This window comes from Camelus bactrianus, chromosome 28, assembly GCF_048773025.1.
Source record: "Camelus bactrianus isolate YW-2024 breed Bactrian camel chromosome 28, ASM4877302v1, whole genome shotgun sequence".
NCBI classification, from domain to species: Eukaryota; Metazoa; Chordata; class Mammalia; order Artiodactyla; family Camelidae; genus Camelus; species Camelus bactrianus.
Window position 1 is genome coordinate 884,802 of NC_133566.1, and position 15,700 is coordinate 900,501.

General features: G+C 44.6%; 1 long non-coding RNA gene across 1 annotated transcript; it reads left to right on the forward strand.

The window, feature by feature from the left end:
- Positions 1-420: 420 nt before the first annotated feature.
- Positions 421-14,852, forward strand: LOC141575411 (uncharacterized). The gene is made up of 5 exons (XR_012502955.1): positions 421-2,511; positions 3,912-4,469; positions 5,020-5,629; positions 7,554-7,678; positions 14,376-14,852. It is a non-coding gene; the product is annotated as an uncharacterized LOC141575411 (long non-coding RNA).
- Positions 14,853-15,700: the final 848 nt, after the last annotated feature.

The following is a 15,700-nucleotide window of genomic DNA, read 5'->3' on the forward strand; positions in this document are numbered from 1 at the left end:
GGAGGCTTGTGCAATGGTTTGGGGCGGCGGAGGTGGCGGCTGCGGCGGCGGCAGTTGGTGGGAGGCTGCCCGGGCAAGCCGGTCGATTTCTTCTCTTCCCTGCAGCCTGGCCTGCGGGGTCCTTGGCAGCCAGAGATTCGCCAGATGTTGTACTCCAGGTAAGCTTTCTCCTGGGAGGTGGGGCGGTTAGGTCAGGGGGCGGCGACAGCGACAGGGGGGCGGAGCGGGGCTGCCCCTGGCGAACTGGTGGAATAGCTGCCTTGTCCCGGCTGCCGGGCCTGGGAGCGGCCTCTGCTGCCCCAGGTCGCCAGACACAACTGTCCCACTCAGCTTGCTGAGTGGGGAGTGCACGCGGTGTCATTTAGGTGCGGGGCCCACGGGGGTAAGGGGGCTGCCGCGGGGGAGCCGGTCAATTTGCTCCGCTCTCCCCTGCGGTGGAGCCTGGGGGCGGTCTCCGCTGCCCTAGAGGCGGGACGTCGGTCTCCAGGTGAGCTTGCTCCTGGGAGGCGGGGACAGCGGCGCCAGGGGGAGGGGGGCCGTTCCAGGCAGCTGCTCCATTTCTTCTCTCCCCCTCGGCCTGGCCTGGGGGCGACCTCTGCCGCCGGAGATTTGCCTGAGGTTCGACTCCAGGTGAGCTTGCTCCTGGGAGATGGATGCGGTCCGGTCAGGGACCTGGTAAGATGGTGGCTGCGGGGAAAGGGATGCTGCTCTGGGGTAGCTTGTGGATTAGCTCCATGTCTGCACCGCATGACCTGCAGGCGGCCTCTGCTGCCCCAGGTTCCAGGACACCCCTATCCCACTTAGCTAACTGGGGGCAGGAGGCAGGGTAGTCAAGGTGCAGTGGTGGCAGTTGTCGGGGTCCTGCAGCAGGGAAGAGGGACCATTTGCTCCCATCTTCCCCGCGGCTTGTCCTGGGGGTGGTCTCTGTTGCCATGGGTTACGGGACACGTGTATCCTAGTCAGCCTGACCCCGGGAGGTGGGCGTGGTACGTTGGGGGTGGTGGAAGCAGCGGCGGGTTTTCCCATGAAGCTGGTCCATTTGCTCCCATTTCCCCTCATGGTTTGCCCTGGGTCAGTCCCTGTTGCCCCAAGTTCGCCGGACGTCCATCTCCAGGTCAGCCTGCTCCCTAGAGGCGGCCACCGTGTGGTCAGGGGGCAGGAGCAGTGGCTGATGCAGGGGGATGGGGATGCCTTGGGGAGTTGGTGGATTGGCTCCCGTGTCCCCGATGGCCTGGTGTGGGAGTGGACTCTCCTGCCCCAGATAACCAGACACACCTGTCCCATTCAGCCTGCTGGGGAGGGGCGCCCTGGGCAGTGCCTTCAATGTGCGAGGGTTGCGACGGCGGGGGTAGAGGACCTGCACCGTGGAGCTTGTCAATTTGCTCCCCTCTTCCCCATGGCCAAACCTGGGGGCGTCCTCTGCTGCCCAAGAAGCCGGATGCCCGTCTCCAGGTCAGCTTGCCCCTGGGAGGTGCACGCGATGAGGTCGAGGGGCAGGGGCAGCCGGCCGTCGCAGCTGCCTAATAAGGCCACTTCTTCTCCTTTCCCCTGACCTGGCCTGGGGACGGCCTCTCCCGCCCAAGATTCGCCTGACACACTACACCAGGTCAGGTTGCTCCTGGGAGGTGGGCACGGTGAGATCAGGGGTTGGGAAGGAGAGGGGTGCTGCCTATTGTGAGCTGGAGGATAACCTCCCATCTCTGGAGGCCTGACATAGGGGCGGCCTCTGCCACCCCTCGTTCCCAGGTCACAATTCTCAGGGTCATATTGCCCCGGGGGTGTGTTAAGGTGTGGGGGTGGCGGGGTGATGTCAAAGGTATGGAGCCTGCAACTTGGGAGGCGGTGGTTTAGCTCCCATCTCCCCAGCAGCTTGGCCTGGGGGCAGCCTCTGTTGCCCCAGGGCGCAAAGCACAGTTTCCCTGACAGCTTAGCCACCTGAGATGGGCAGGATGTGCTGAGGGGGCGGAGGCAGCCGCCAAGGCAGCGACGGAGGGGGCTGTCCCAGGCCAGCTGGTCTATTTGTTCCCATCTCTACCTTTGCTGCCCTATTTTCACAGGATGTCCTTCTCCAGTTTATCCTTCTCCTGGGAGGTGGGCACAGTGCATGCAGCCCAAGTTCTGGGCTCTCCCCTGGGGAGGGGAAGAACTCTCTTGTTCCCCTTTGTCTTTATTCTTCAGCGAAGGGGTTACTTGACCCAATTCTTAATCCTGAGAAAGTGTAGCCTGTGTTACGGAAGAGCTGCTGGACAGTGAGTTTTCTGGGTGGGTTTTCACATCAGCTGATACCCAAGGCAGGCAGGAAAGCTATTACTCAGAACTTCTTAGTGTGGAGTTGGGGGGTGGCCCTGCTGTCCTCACCATGCTTTTAAAATATGTGTTACTCCCCTCTTTTTCCTAGGTGACATTTTAGGTTACTGGGTCACAGATTGCTGGCACAATCATGCCTGTTCTCAAACATCTTTTAAACTTGGGTGAAGTGATAAGTAGGGGAAGAAGATGATTTACTGAAAGGTAAGAATACTTAAATTTGCATTAAAGCTACATTCTGTCAATCTTTCTCAAATGATTTTTCTCAGATTCAAAATCCACGACCTAATGAATGTTGTACTCCTGTGTAAATCATTGATCTTCACATCACATTTGTTAAATGGTCAATGAGATTTGTTAAGTAGATTATTCCTGAAAGGAAAAGCTTAGGCTTTTGAAAATTCCTTGTCTGATGTCACCCAGGCAGTCACAGTAGAAGACAGAGCTGATATAAAAATCCCTCAGCTGCCTGAACTGCAAACCTTCTGGGATTACTGATCCCTGAAATGCAGGTGACTCTTGATGATAATCTGGGGGGTGGTTTACATGATCAGATTCTTCCAGTCCTGTAAATGGGTTCCGTGGCCGCAGCCCCGGGAGAGCTGGTCATAAGGGCCATATCGTGAGGGGCGGGATGGGAAGGCAAGGTGTAAGAGCTGGAATCGCTGCGATTCCACACTCGCTAAACACAGACTCCAGAGCCTAATTGATGTCAGGTTCTGTTCTGGATTTGAGAGTGTGTTCAGGCATGATTCTTGCCCTTCAGGAGTCACTGCCTGGGTGGAAGTAACCTTTACACAAATCTGGGGAGGATGACAATTAAGTAGATGGGCTGTTATGGTTCTCAGTGTGCCCAGGCTTGCTCTTCCAGGCACTCGTGGGACTAACGAGAGTCATGTTATTCACTCATTCAGTGATTTATTACCCTTGAATTGATCATTTGTCCCATAGTAAGTGAAACAAAGGATCAGGAACATGAGTTTTGTCCCCTCTCCCATCACTGATTGTATCTGTCAGTAGGGCGCCCTGCGTATGCATTGTGAAATGGTGGTATTTTTTGCCCAATGGGGCAGCATTGTCAGTTCTGAGAATCAGGGGAGTCTCGTGGGTAGGACAGCACCCTGACACACATGGCAAACCGCCTACCCCGTGAGACAGCATTGTCGATGCTCATGTGACACGATGTAGACCGCGGTGCTAAACCTGAGCGTGTTCAGTGATCTTGGCTGCTCTAAAAATACAGACTACAGGTCCCTACCTCTGGAGACGCTGAGGGTCTGCACACCAGAATCCTGCATTTTAAAAAGCAATTTAACTAATTCTGATGAAGATGATCTGAGTGTTTCAATGAGAAACACTGGTGTGCGATTCAGCAATACTGAGGATTCTCAAGGAACGATGTCTTTTCATGATGGTCCAAGGTCCCTCACTTGAGACTTTTGCCTTGGGTTTAATTGCATGTGTTCAGAAGTGATGTCTCTCACTTCCAGTGCTTGTCAGCATGCTCTGTGCAGGGACTTGCTCTCAGTAGATGGCAAAAACTATGATTCTTCAGGTCACCGAGCTAGAGTGTGAGCGATCTTTTATTTTGGTTTTCTTTATAGCAATGCAGAGTCTCCCGACAAGAGATTCAGACTGAACTGAACAGCTTTGTGTCAGACTTTGGAAGACCGCTGGTGCCCAAGGTGTTCTCTGACAGGGCAATGGCGAATCTAGGTCCCTCTTTCACTGCTACGTCAATGAAGTGGGCCACTTGGACAAGGCCAAATCTGCTATCCCAACAATAGCCCTTGACAGGGATGTTCGGCTCCAGGAAGCCATCAGATGCAGCAGGTGGCCAGAGGAGGAGCCGAACCGGCTCATGAAATGTGACATCCCCAACTTCATCAACACGGACCATAATTCTTCCTTTGGGGAAGATGATCTCCTGATTTTGTAACCACCAATTGTTCTAGAAGATAAGCCAGTTGCTCAGACCTCACACAAAGACGAATTGAGAAACGTGCTTTGTCAAGTGTCTTTCTGAAGATGTGAATTCTGTCTTTGTATGTCAGGAATTCCCCTTTCAAAAAATTGTATGTGTTTGTGTCTGAGAGAGAGAAATGGAGACAGACAGAAAGACAGAGACAGAAGAGAGCCCCCTCAGAATAGAGCTAGTTAAGGTGAGTTTTGTGCCTTTAAAAAACATTTGGGGTTTTGGGGGTAACAAAGTATTTACACTGTCTCATTCTCCTAGTTGGAAACCTTGGCCCCATACTCAGTGTTAGTGGCCTTGAACGGGTTTGGCACGGTGCATTTCATCTGGCGCTGCCACTTCCACACTCTGCCTTTAGCACATTGCTTTGCCTCTCAGGGCTGCCACCCTTTTAACTGTAAGGAGAGGAGTCTGGAATAGGTGATCCATCCCAGCTCTGCTGTTTTGCAAGTTTCTGATTTCGTATTCGGATGAGGCTGGGATACACCCAGAGCAGTATAAACCAGGCCATAACTCCTGTCTCTCGCTGGGGCATCCCTCAGGTCTGTGCCTTCTACACAACCCTTTACTGAGCCCAGCTTTTGTCAGGAGCCCAAGTGACTACCGGGTTGGAAGGAGACTTGTCTCTCGTGGTCACGGTGGCCAATACTTCTATTGGTTGTGCTGAAACAGCTCTTCTGAGATCCCCCGGCCACCCTTGCTCAAACCTGAGGACAATCCTGTCGTTTCTTTCCTAGGAGGAGGATCAATACATGGTGCTTTTAATGACAGTCCTGTCCCCAGGAATGCACGGAAGGTTATCAGCTGAGTAAGGGGAGGTGCCTCTGTGTCCCTGTGTCCCTGTATCTCTGTCTGCTCACAGTGCCCTGCCACCGGCTACTGAGCAAGAAAAGTGCTATTCACCATGATGGGTATTTTGCAGATGTGTAGGTGATGGTCGTGTGGCTCGTGTGTGGGCTTCGAGCTGGGATGTTGAAGAGCTTATAAATACCTCGTTAACATCTATTCGAGGTGGCCTGGTGCCACACCGACTTGATTGATGAAGGCATCAAGCCTGCACACTGGTTTGGAAACAACTTGGTTTTGATCAGTCACACTGCATGCATGACTCGCTGCTAATCTCTGGGTGTTTTTTTCATTTTAGATTTATTCACCCAGTGTCTTGCTTAAGCTGAAAAATACTTTTATTTCACCTGAATATTCTCTGATTCTTTGTTTTCACACATCCAGTTTTTTAATTCCTTTAAAAATTGTTCTGTTTATAATGCCTCCTTATTTCTATCATCTCTAGGTTCCCAGTGGCCTGAGCCATGCATCAGATTTTATTTAGAAACTGTACCACCAAAGGTAATACCCTCCCCATAATATATTTTGAGGAAAATATTATTCTTTAAGACTCTAACACTAAATCGTAGAAGAAAGCATGGAACATTTCTTGTAGTTAATACATGTTCATGCAAAAAGAAATTTGATATTTTCATTGAAAAATCTTGATTTTAATAACTTTTACTAATGTGAATATTATTATTCATAATTTAAGTAACCAAATAAAACCACAGTTATTTATTATTAAGATTGAAAACTATTTACACAGTCTCTTAATTAGAAGACTGAAGTGTATTTAAAGATGGAAAAATACCCATGATGACACCAACTTTTTTATTAACTAAATATCAAGAACTGTGCAGGGTTAAGATTTGACCCCCTGCAAGCTGCCAGGTTAGCATGAGGTAGTGTGTGGATGCTGCCAGAAGACAGGACACTCCCCCAGGATCAGAGACAAAGGACTTCCTGCCGGCACAGCAGGCAGCCTGGGGTTTATGTTCATGTTGGTTCCTGAGCTCTATTCCCATTGCTGTTGTAAAAAAGGACCACATACTCAGTGGCTTAACGTAACACACATCCATTGTCTCACTGATCTAGGGTGCAGAAATGCAAAGTCAATGTCAGTGGGCTAAAACCAACGTGTGGCCAAGGCTAGTTCCACACTGAGGCTCTTGGGAGAGATTCATCTTACTACCTTTCCCAGCCTGCAGAGGTGCTCACACTCCTTGGCCCAGGGCCCTGTGTCACTGTGACTTCTGCTGCCACATCACATCTCTGTCTCTGACCAAACTGCCTCTCACCACTAAGGACCTCCATGATGATGTTTGCTTTCCCACAGTGATCTGCCATCCCAAGGTCCTTGACAGTCACACCTGCAGAGTCCCTTTTGCCATGCACAGTGACATTCCTAGGTTCTAGGGATCAGACCGTGGACATATTGGGGCCATTATTCTACCGAGTTCTTCCCTTTGGCCTCACTGGTTCTTGTCCATCCCACATGCAAAGTGCATCCACCTCATCCCAACACCCTCCAGAGTCTCATTTACTACACCATCAAATCAAAGTCCAACATGTAGTCTAACTATTATCAGCTCAAAATCCTAAATATTTTCATCCTCATCACCTAAGTCAGCATGATTGAGACCCTGGGTGTGATCTTCTCTGCTCAAAATCCTGCAATGGCTTCTCATTTCACTGAGTGAAGAAGTGAGAGTCCTTATGGTGACCTTACAGATTTCCTCCCCCTCCCCAAGCTGAGCTCATCTCCGGTTTTATCCCTGGCTCACTCCGGTCCAGCCACACTGGCCTCCCTGCTTGCCCTTGAGGACATCAGACATGCACCCACAGGCCTGTTGCCCTGGCCGGTCTCTGTACAACTCATATGTTGAAGTCCTAACCCCCAGGACTACAGAACATGACACCATTTGGAAATAAGGTTGTTGCAGATGTCATTGGTTAAGAAGAGGTCATTAGGGTGGGCCCTAATCCAGTATGACTTGTGTCCGGATAAAAAGGGGCAATGTGGACACAGAGACACGTGTACATGGGAGATGACGTGATGAGATGTGGAGAGAAGACGGTCATTTCCAAGCCAAGGGGAGAGGCCTGGTCCAGCCTCTCCCTCCCAGCCCTCAGGAGGAGCCTGCCCTGCTGACACCCTGCCTGCAGACTCCCCGCCCCCAGGGCTGTGAGACAGTGAGCCTCTGTGGTTCATGTCACCCAGTGTGCGGTGCTGTGTTAGAGGGAGCTCAGCAACTTGCACCCCCTTCTCAAGGTCCTCAGTGAGCCCAGGTCTGGCCATCTCATTTTAAACTGGAAACTGCCTTCCCCTTTTCTCTGCCCCAGAAATCCCCTCTCCCTGATCATATTATTTCTATCACCTTCTAGAATACCATATATTTCACATGACTGTCACGACTGTAGTTTATGTTCTGCTCCTCCACAGTCCTATAGGGACAAGGATCCTTATTTGTTCACTGACGGACCTCAGGTGGCTTGACCAGTACCCATGGCACAGCAGTCAATACAAATTGGCCAGATGGAAGGAGGGATCATTCCTTATATTCACAGGTAAGTGAACGAAGATTCTGGGGGACTGAGAGTTTCGCTCAGGCACAGAGCTGGTAAGTGTCAGGCCAAGGTGGTTTTCAGGTACCTATGAACCTGAGGGAGACTTGAGTGATTTCCATTGATTAATATTTCTCAGGTGTCTCTTTTTCTGGCTCTAACTTTTGACTTCTTTCTGTTATTCTTCTAAGCTTTCAACCAGTTTTAAGTTTTAATTCTGCTTTGTCTCAGGTAAACAAATGAATTCTGTAAATCTTTTAACTCATTATTTATTTCATCTAAATATATTGTGATTAGTGATGATGTTTTATTTCTGGCATCTTGTTTTGTGATTTCTATTTGCTTTGCTCTGCTTTTCTCCTGCCTGTTATATACCTCGCAGTCACGGTTAAGAGCATGGCGTCTAGAGACAGCCTATCCGGGCTTGGTTCCCTCCCTTGCTAACCATGTAACCAGGATATGTAAGCCATTTGAGACTCACTTTCTGAATATACAAAAAGTGGTACTATCCACCTCAAAGACTGTGAGCATTAAGTGATAAAATAGATGAAGAACTTAGAATAGTGACCGGCCTATTTTGCATTCTTCATTTTGACTTCTTTATTTTTATTCTCTTTTTAAACAATTACTTTAGAGATTACTGTTGAATTTTAATGAACACCCTAGATATTGAAGATTAAAATGTTACTTAACCCATACATTGAATTTTATATACCAAATGATATCTGTATTTTGTTTCCATAAGTTCTGTTTAGTTCTTTAAAAAATTAATCTGTTTTCTTTTTCATGATGTCCTGATTGTTCATTATGTTATATAAGATTCAATTTATCTTTTAATGATTCAGTCATACTTATTTTATGCTCTCTCTTAGATTGTTTCATAATTTTAGGCTCTGGAATATTAATCATCCTGTGTTTTACGGTTAGCTCTTTCTTCCCTGTGGCACTCATTTCCTTCTGTTTTTAGTTGTGTGTCTGTGTCTGTGTAGAGCTGTGGGAGCTTCTCTATAGTGAGTACAATTTTTTTCCTATGATTGTCCCTTACATCCTGGTTTTTAAAGTTTCCCTAGAGAACAATTTTGTGTTGCTTATCCTAAGGCTCCAGGTGATATGATCAACCTTGAATTATTATATTTTTCGGTTCGGGAATTCCGGAATCTTAAGTGGAGTATCAATTTGGATTCCACATTCATATAAAGCAGGGGCGTGGAGATTAGATTTTTTTAAGGGAGACTTTGTTTTTCCCTAGAGAACCGGTTGTTTCACCCCTTTCCTGTGTGCACATGTGGAGAACTTTGAGTCTCCCTTTCAGTGAAGAGGCAAGTCTTCCAATACGTCTTATGCAGAGGTTTCTATAAAGGAAGACTCTTCTACATCTGGTATGGACCCTTTTTCCTAAATGGACATTGTATCCCTATTTATGTGCAGATGAAAACCCCTTCCCTCCAGGGTGCGGTGGCATCAGCTCACAAGATTACCATTTTGGCGTTTAGTGTCCTCTTTGTATTGTCACCTGGGAACTTCTCTCTCCATAGTTAGCTCTGTGTTACTTTTGTTGTTGTATTTTATCCGGCATTACTGAAAGTTTTACTTAAAAGGGATCCTAATTAGCTCTGTTTACCTGTTTCCAGAGTTGAAAGCTTCAGTTCTAGAGTATCTGTTTGATTTTTCTTAAAAATACATTCCAGTATATTTCTCTGGTGAAAGTCTTGACCCTGTTGTATATTCTCCCATCATTTCCTTATTTTCTTGAATATATTAAAAGTATTTTATAGCCTTTATTGATAACTCTGAACCTACATCACCTGGGGGTTTGCATCCTTTGTCTAATATTTCTTATTCTCATTTTATCCATCATATAGTCTTGACATGTTGCATGTCTAGAAATTCTTTATTACATAGCAGACATTGCAAATGAAAAATCCATATCTTATCTTCCGTAAGAGATTTTGTACCTTCCCGTTAGGCAGACAGGGTGAGGGACTGATCATCTCACTCCAATCAGGCCCTGAGTTGTGTCAGGACAGAAGTGCCTTTTTTCTTAAGACAGCTTTGAGGTATACTTGGCAAAATAATTTTCACACATTTAAAGTGTACAACTTAATACGTTTTGACATAAGTATATCCCCAAGAAACCATGACCACATTCAAGACAGTGAACATACCCATCACCCACAAAACTCTTCTCCTGCATTTTGTTGTCTCTCCCTCCCTCCCCGTCTATTCCCCTGGAAACCATTGATCTGTTTTCTATCACAACATACTGGTTTGCATTTTGAAGATCGTTGTATGAATGGATTCATGCAGTATCTACTCTATGTTGTCTGACTTCTTTCATTCAGTGTAATTATTCTGAGAGTCATCTGTGTTGCTGTATTAATAGCTTATTTTTCTTATAGCAGAGTATTGCTTAGTGCTGAGTTTTTCCTGAATATTTTATTGTGAGCAGTGTTTGGATAGACCATCATTTGTTTCTTCATTTACTTCTTGATGGATGCATGGGTTATTTACAACTTGAGCTATTATAAATAATATTGCAGTGAATATTTGGTTACAAGTCTTTGTATGGACATATGCTTTTATTTTCTAAAGCATCAGATGAGGAAGTTCTGGGTTATATGGCAGATAGGTGTTTACCTTTTTTAAAGAAACTGTTAAACATTTTTCCAAAATGGTTGTGCTATTGTAAATTCCTCGTGGTGTGTATCAGTCCTGGTTGCTCTATTTCCTTGCCAGCAATTTGTAAGGTCAGTCTTTCTAATCATATACATTCTAGTATGTTTGTGCACTAGTATCTCACTGTGGTTTTTAAAAGCATTTCTCTAATGACTAATGGCATCTTTAATCAGCACTTTTCATATGCTTATTATCCATCTGGATATCTTTACTGAAGTGTGTTTTCTGGCCTCATTCATTCATTCAGTTGTTTGAATTATTATTGAGTTTTGAAACCTTTTTATTCTGGATCAGACACAAAGAGAGACCTTTACCAGATATATGATCTGCAAATAGCTTCTGTCTATGGCTTGTCTTTTCATTTGCTTAGCAGTGTTTAGAAGAGCTTTGAAGAGTCTTCATTTTTGTAAAGTTCACTCTATCAGTTACTTTTGAAAATAGATTATACTTTTGGTGTCATAGCAAAGAAATATTTGCCAAACTCAAGGTCATAAAGTTTAAGCTTATGCTTTTTCTTCTAGCTGTTTTATAGTTTTAGATTTCCTATTAAGATCTATGATCCACTTTGAGTTAATTTTTGTATATTTTGTGATTGTGGATCAAAATTCATTTTTGTTTTGCATATCACTATCTAATAATTCCAGCACTACTTGTTGAAAAAATCCTTTTCTCCAATGCATCCTTTTTGAGAATCAATTGTCTATATAAGTGCTGGTTTAGTTCTGAACTTTCTTCTGTTCCATTATTCTATTTTCCTGTTTTACACCAACACCATACGTTCTGATTACTGTAACTTTATAAAAAAAAGAAGTCTGAAAATCAGATAGTGTAAGTCTTACAGCTTTGTTTCTCTTGTTCAAAGTTATTTTGGATATTTGGGATCCTTTGCATTTTTATATGAATTTTAGTATCAGTTTTTAAATTCCTTACATCCTTTTCTGCCAAAATTCCACCCATGTCTTTGGCCATCTCCAAAGCCACATTTTCTGAAGAAGTCTCTCTTGATCCCAGGTGAAAGGAATTTCTCTTTCGTCTGTGCTCCATTCATATTTCATAATATTTGATTACATTTATTCATATTTGGATGTATGTACTTGTCTGAGCTTTCCTGCCATATAGTAAACCTCTCAAGATTAGGAATCTTGACTTGGTTCCCTATGTCTGCTGAGAAAACTAGTTCTATGCTTTGCAGGAGTAAGCCCTGTAGTAAGAGGTATCTGCAGCACACATCTAGCTCATTGCTTGCATATCGTCAAGGAATCCTGCAGATTTAGAATTGTTTATTGATTGTTGTCTCCAAGATGGCTCAGTCTTTTTTATTTCTATTACTACTGCTGTAGTTTCAAAGAACAATGGGCTAATTATTTTCCAAATATCAAAACATACTGTAATTGAGTTGTGATGCAAATTATGTGCTGCTGTGTCTTAAAAACCTGCTTAGTGTTCACAGGTTCCTTCACTCATGGAAATTTTGGGAGAATGACATATCCTTAGAGATAGCACTGCTGACTTTGGCAACCTGAGCAGCAGTATCTGAACTCACTCCTGCTGTTTTTTCCAGTGTCCCCTCTAGCCCTCCTCCAGCCCTCCATGGGGGGACCTGCAGTTCTGTCCTCGAAAAGCCTGTTGCTTCTCAGGAAGACTTCCCAATGAAACATAATTGTGTCCTTCTTATGGGGACATTCAGTCCAATGACCTGACAGCAGGGGAAAATGTTTAGTATGCTCTTGGTAGAGCCTAAACTCTTCCATACTTTTTAGAAGCAAATCCAATGAGGAAATTGTGTTGGCATCTAACAAATCAGCATAAATGTCTGATGAGGAAGATCGGCTTCCCCATCCCACTCAGGCGTCATGTTGATGTGACGCTCAACGTGGCTAACTTTTTCTCCTGTGAGCAACGTATAGTTCAAGACGTTATGAATGGCTTTTTGTTTTTCTTCCTTGGTCTTTCCACATTCACTGTGTCTGGTGAGATTATATGAATCCTGCTTATTTTCACCCCAGCACTTACCCTTTTTAAAGGTTCACGTGTTTAAAAGCCTAGTGGACAATTTTTTAGAAGACAGAAATCCTTAGATTTTGGTCCTAGAGTTGAATACTGGTTAGGGGTGAATGAAAATTCCCAGTAAAATTTTAAATTCAGTGTTACAAAGTTTTAAAAATAGTTAAATATTAGTCAATTTCATTAAACACTTTAGCAGTTATTTACTTTTAAGCCTGTTTATGGGGCAATTTTGCAATGATTCCCTCCCTTATTGATTCCCTGTTTATCAGAATCCTTGAAAGGCTCCTGTCATCACTGTCAGTATCATCATCATCATCATCATCATGATGGAACTGATTCCTCTGGATGATTCTAGGATAATAAAGAGATGGGTGGGGTTATGTGGAGGTCAGTGTGTGCATATACATTAAGAACAGTTATCAGACATTAGATGTAAGATATCCATTTTATTTAGAGAAGAATGTGGTCATGAAATCCTAATGTGGTGAATGAAGGAAGCAGTGGGAACAGGATAGTCAATGGAAAGGAGGAGGAAGTGAGCGAAGCGGGGAGCATAGATCCTTGGTTAGCCGATCATCAAATTGGTGTGAATGAGGGGAGTGTGGTGGCAGAATCATGTTCCTCCCCCTCCACAGGTTAGCCAACAGTGACATGTTTCTGTACATGGCAAAAGGGATGACAGATATTTTAGGAGAAAAATCTTAGAGGATTTCTGTCTTCTAAATTGTCTATTAGCCTATTAAACTCATGATACATTATTAAAGATTAGTGGAGGGACACAAATAAAAAGGATTCATATAATCTCACCACACATACTGAATGTAGAAAGACTAAGGAAGAAAAACAAAAAGTCATTCATAAGTGCCTTGAACCTTAAATTGCTCATGGGAGGAAATGTCACACAAAGTGAGTGTCACAGCCACGTATATAATGCCTGAATGGGAGGGGAGAAGCAGATCCTGAGATGAGACAATATGGTGAGTAGCCTGGATTGTCCAGCTGGGCCCAATGTAATCACAGGGGTCCTTAAAATGCAGGACATAGGCCAGCTGAGTTTAAAACCAGAGGGAGGTGTAGCCATGGAGCAGTGTTCAGAAAGGCTGCTGACCATGAAAATGGAGGAAGTCGTGGGGCACAAGCTAAGGAATTTGGGTGACCTCTGGAAACTGGAAAAAAAAAACAAAAACAAGGAAGCATTCTCTTCTAGACCCTCTAGAAGGAAGGAACCCTGCTGGTAACTTGAATTTAGCTCAATGAGAACTGTGTTGGATCTCTGACCTCCACAGCCATAAGGTGATAAATCTGTGCTGGTTTAAGTTGTTACGCTTATGAAAGTTTATTACAGTGGTAATAGAAAAATAACATAGTGAGTGGTAGTGTAAGGGATTAAAGTTCTAGGCTGGGGTATGGAGAGAATTCTGACATTTACACCTAAAAATCAACCAGGTGCAGTGGGAAGGTGTTTTAAGGAAGACCTATCTGGCAGGGCTGTTAGGAGGACTGTCTGGTGTGAGGAGAGCATTGGAGTAGAGGAATCAATTAAATCTCTACCAGAAAAATAAGGAATAAAATATAACAGGGCTTCAGTATTAGTGGATTAAGTAATGGAAATGGGCTGAGAGATATAAACATTACTTCGAAATTAGCTACAGGTTTGATGACTGCATGTTGGGGAGAGTTAGCTGATGTGTGGACTGAATGTTTTCATCCCCTCAAAATCCATATGTTGAAACCCCATCACCCAGAGTGATGGTATTGGGAGGCGGGGCCTTTGGGAGGTGATTAGTAGGATAAAATGAGTTCATGAGATTAGTGCCCTCATGAATGGGATTTGTGCCCTTACAAAGGGCCCCAGAGTGCTTGCTTCTCTCTGCTCTCTGGCCCATGAATTTAGTGGGAAGACAGCCATCTTCAAGCCATGAAGGCTATCCTCTCCCAGATACATTGACCTCAGCCTCCAAAACTTAAAGAATATGCTTGTTGTTTAAGCCACCCGACCCATGGTAATTTGTTACAGCATCCCAGACTGATGAAGAGAGTGGAGAATGTCTCTGAGTTTGACACTGATTGCCTGGAGAATGCTGAAACCCAGGGAAGTGGGCAGCACAGACGTTTAATCATTTAATCCTGGCAACACGGAATGAGATAGAGTCTACATATTCCTCGCTATTTAAAAGGGAAGGAAAAAGAGGCACAAATAACAACAACAACAACAACAACAACAACAACAGCAGCAGCAACAACAATAATTATTCTAAGGTTCACACAGAACCCCCTGGAGGCAGAGTAAGAATTTATACACAGGCATGCTGACCCCAGAGCCCCTGCTCATAACTACTAAGTCAGATCACCTTGCTTAAGTGGATCAATTTTTTTCAAGTGTGATATGAGGGTACTGTGTCCAGTAACTTATAATTTCAAAATAACTCACTGTAAAGGAATCATTAGTCACAGGCATTGCAAACCACAGAAAGCTAGACATACAAAAATAACTCATTAGGGCAAGATAACCAATAATGTATTTAAATATTAGACTTGCTGAATCTTTGCAATAAAATGTGTATTTATAAATCTGTCTGGCTACAGAATAACTTCATAATCCTGAATGTGGCTGGTGGCTCCCATGGTGGACAGCACGGGCCTAGAGAATTTAAGTGACTTGTCCAGCCTCGTTCAGGAAGCTTGTGGTGGGATCAGAGCTATAGGCTGGGACTTTTCCTTCCTATGCAACAAGTCCCTCATGGAGGCTTAGAAGCTTCTCCTTTGGTTCCCAGCTGTCTATCCGTACTTATGACATCTTGTCAGGTGTCCCATCCTGCTCCTGAACATCAGCCAGTGACCACTTCTGCTCTTTTCTAGCCAGGTAATACATTCTAGCAACTTCCATTGACTTCTTGGCATCAGTTCTTACCTGGAAGGGTAGTGGCTAGAGATGCAAATGTGTCCACATGACAGGGTTTTCATAAACGTAGCAGGAGTAGTCAAGAGAAGAAAACGTCACGAAGACGAGTGGAAGCAGGTCATTTAGTATACCAAATGGGTACTTTCAATGTATGTTTGTGTTTCCAAGTCCAGACTTGTTCTGCTCGTGCATTACAGGCCAATAAATCGGGAGACCAGGTTTTGGGGCAAGAAATAGCAACTTTAATTTGGAAAGCCAGCTGAGAAAATGGAAGCCTAATGTCCTGGAAAACCATCTCCCAAAGTCAGAATTCAGGCTCTTTTTATATTAAAAAGGGGAAGCAGGAATGCTTGGTTGTTGCAAACTTGGTGTATGAATTCTTTGTTGTAAGAATCCTTTGTTCTTGCAGCTCTTCACCTGGGTCAGATCCGTGTAAACCT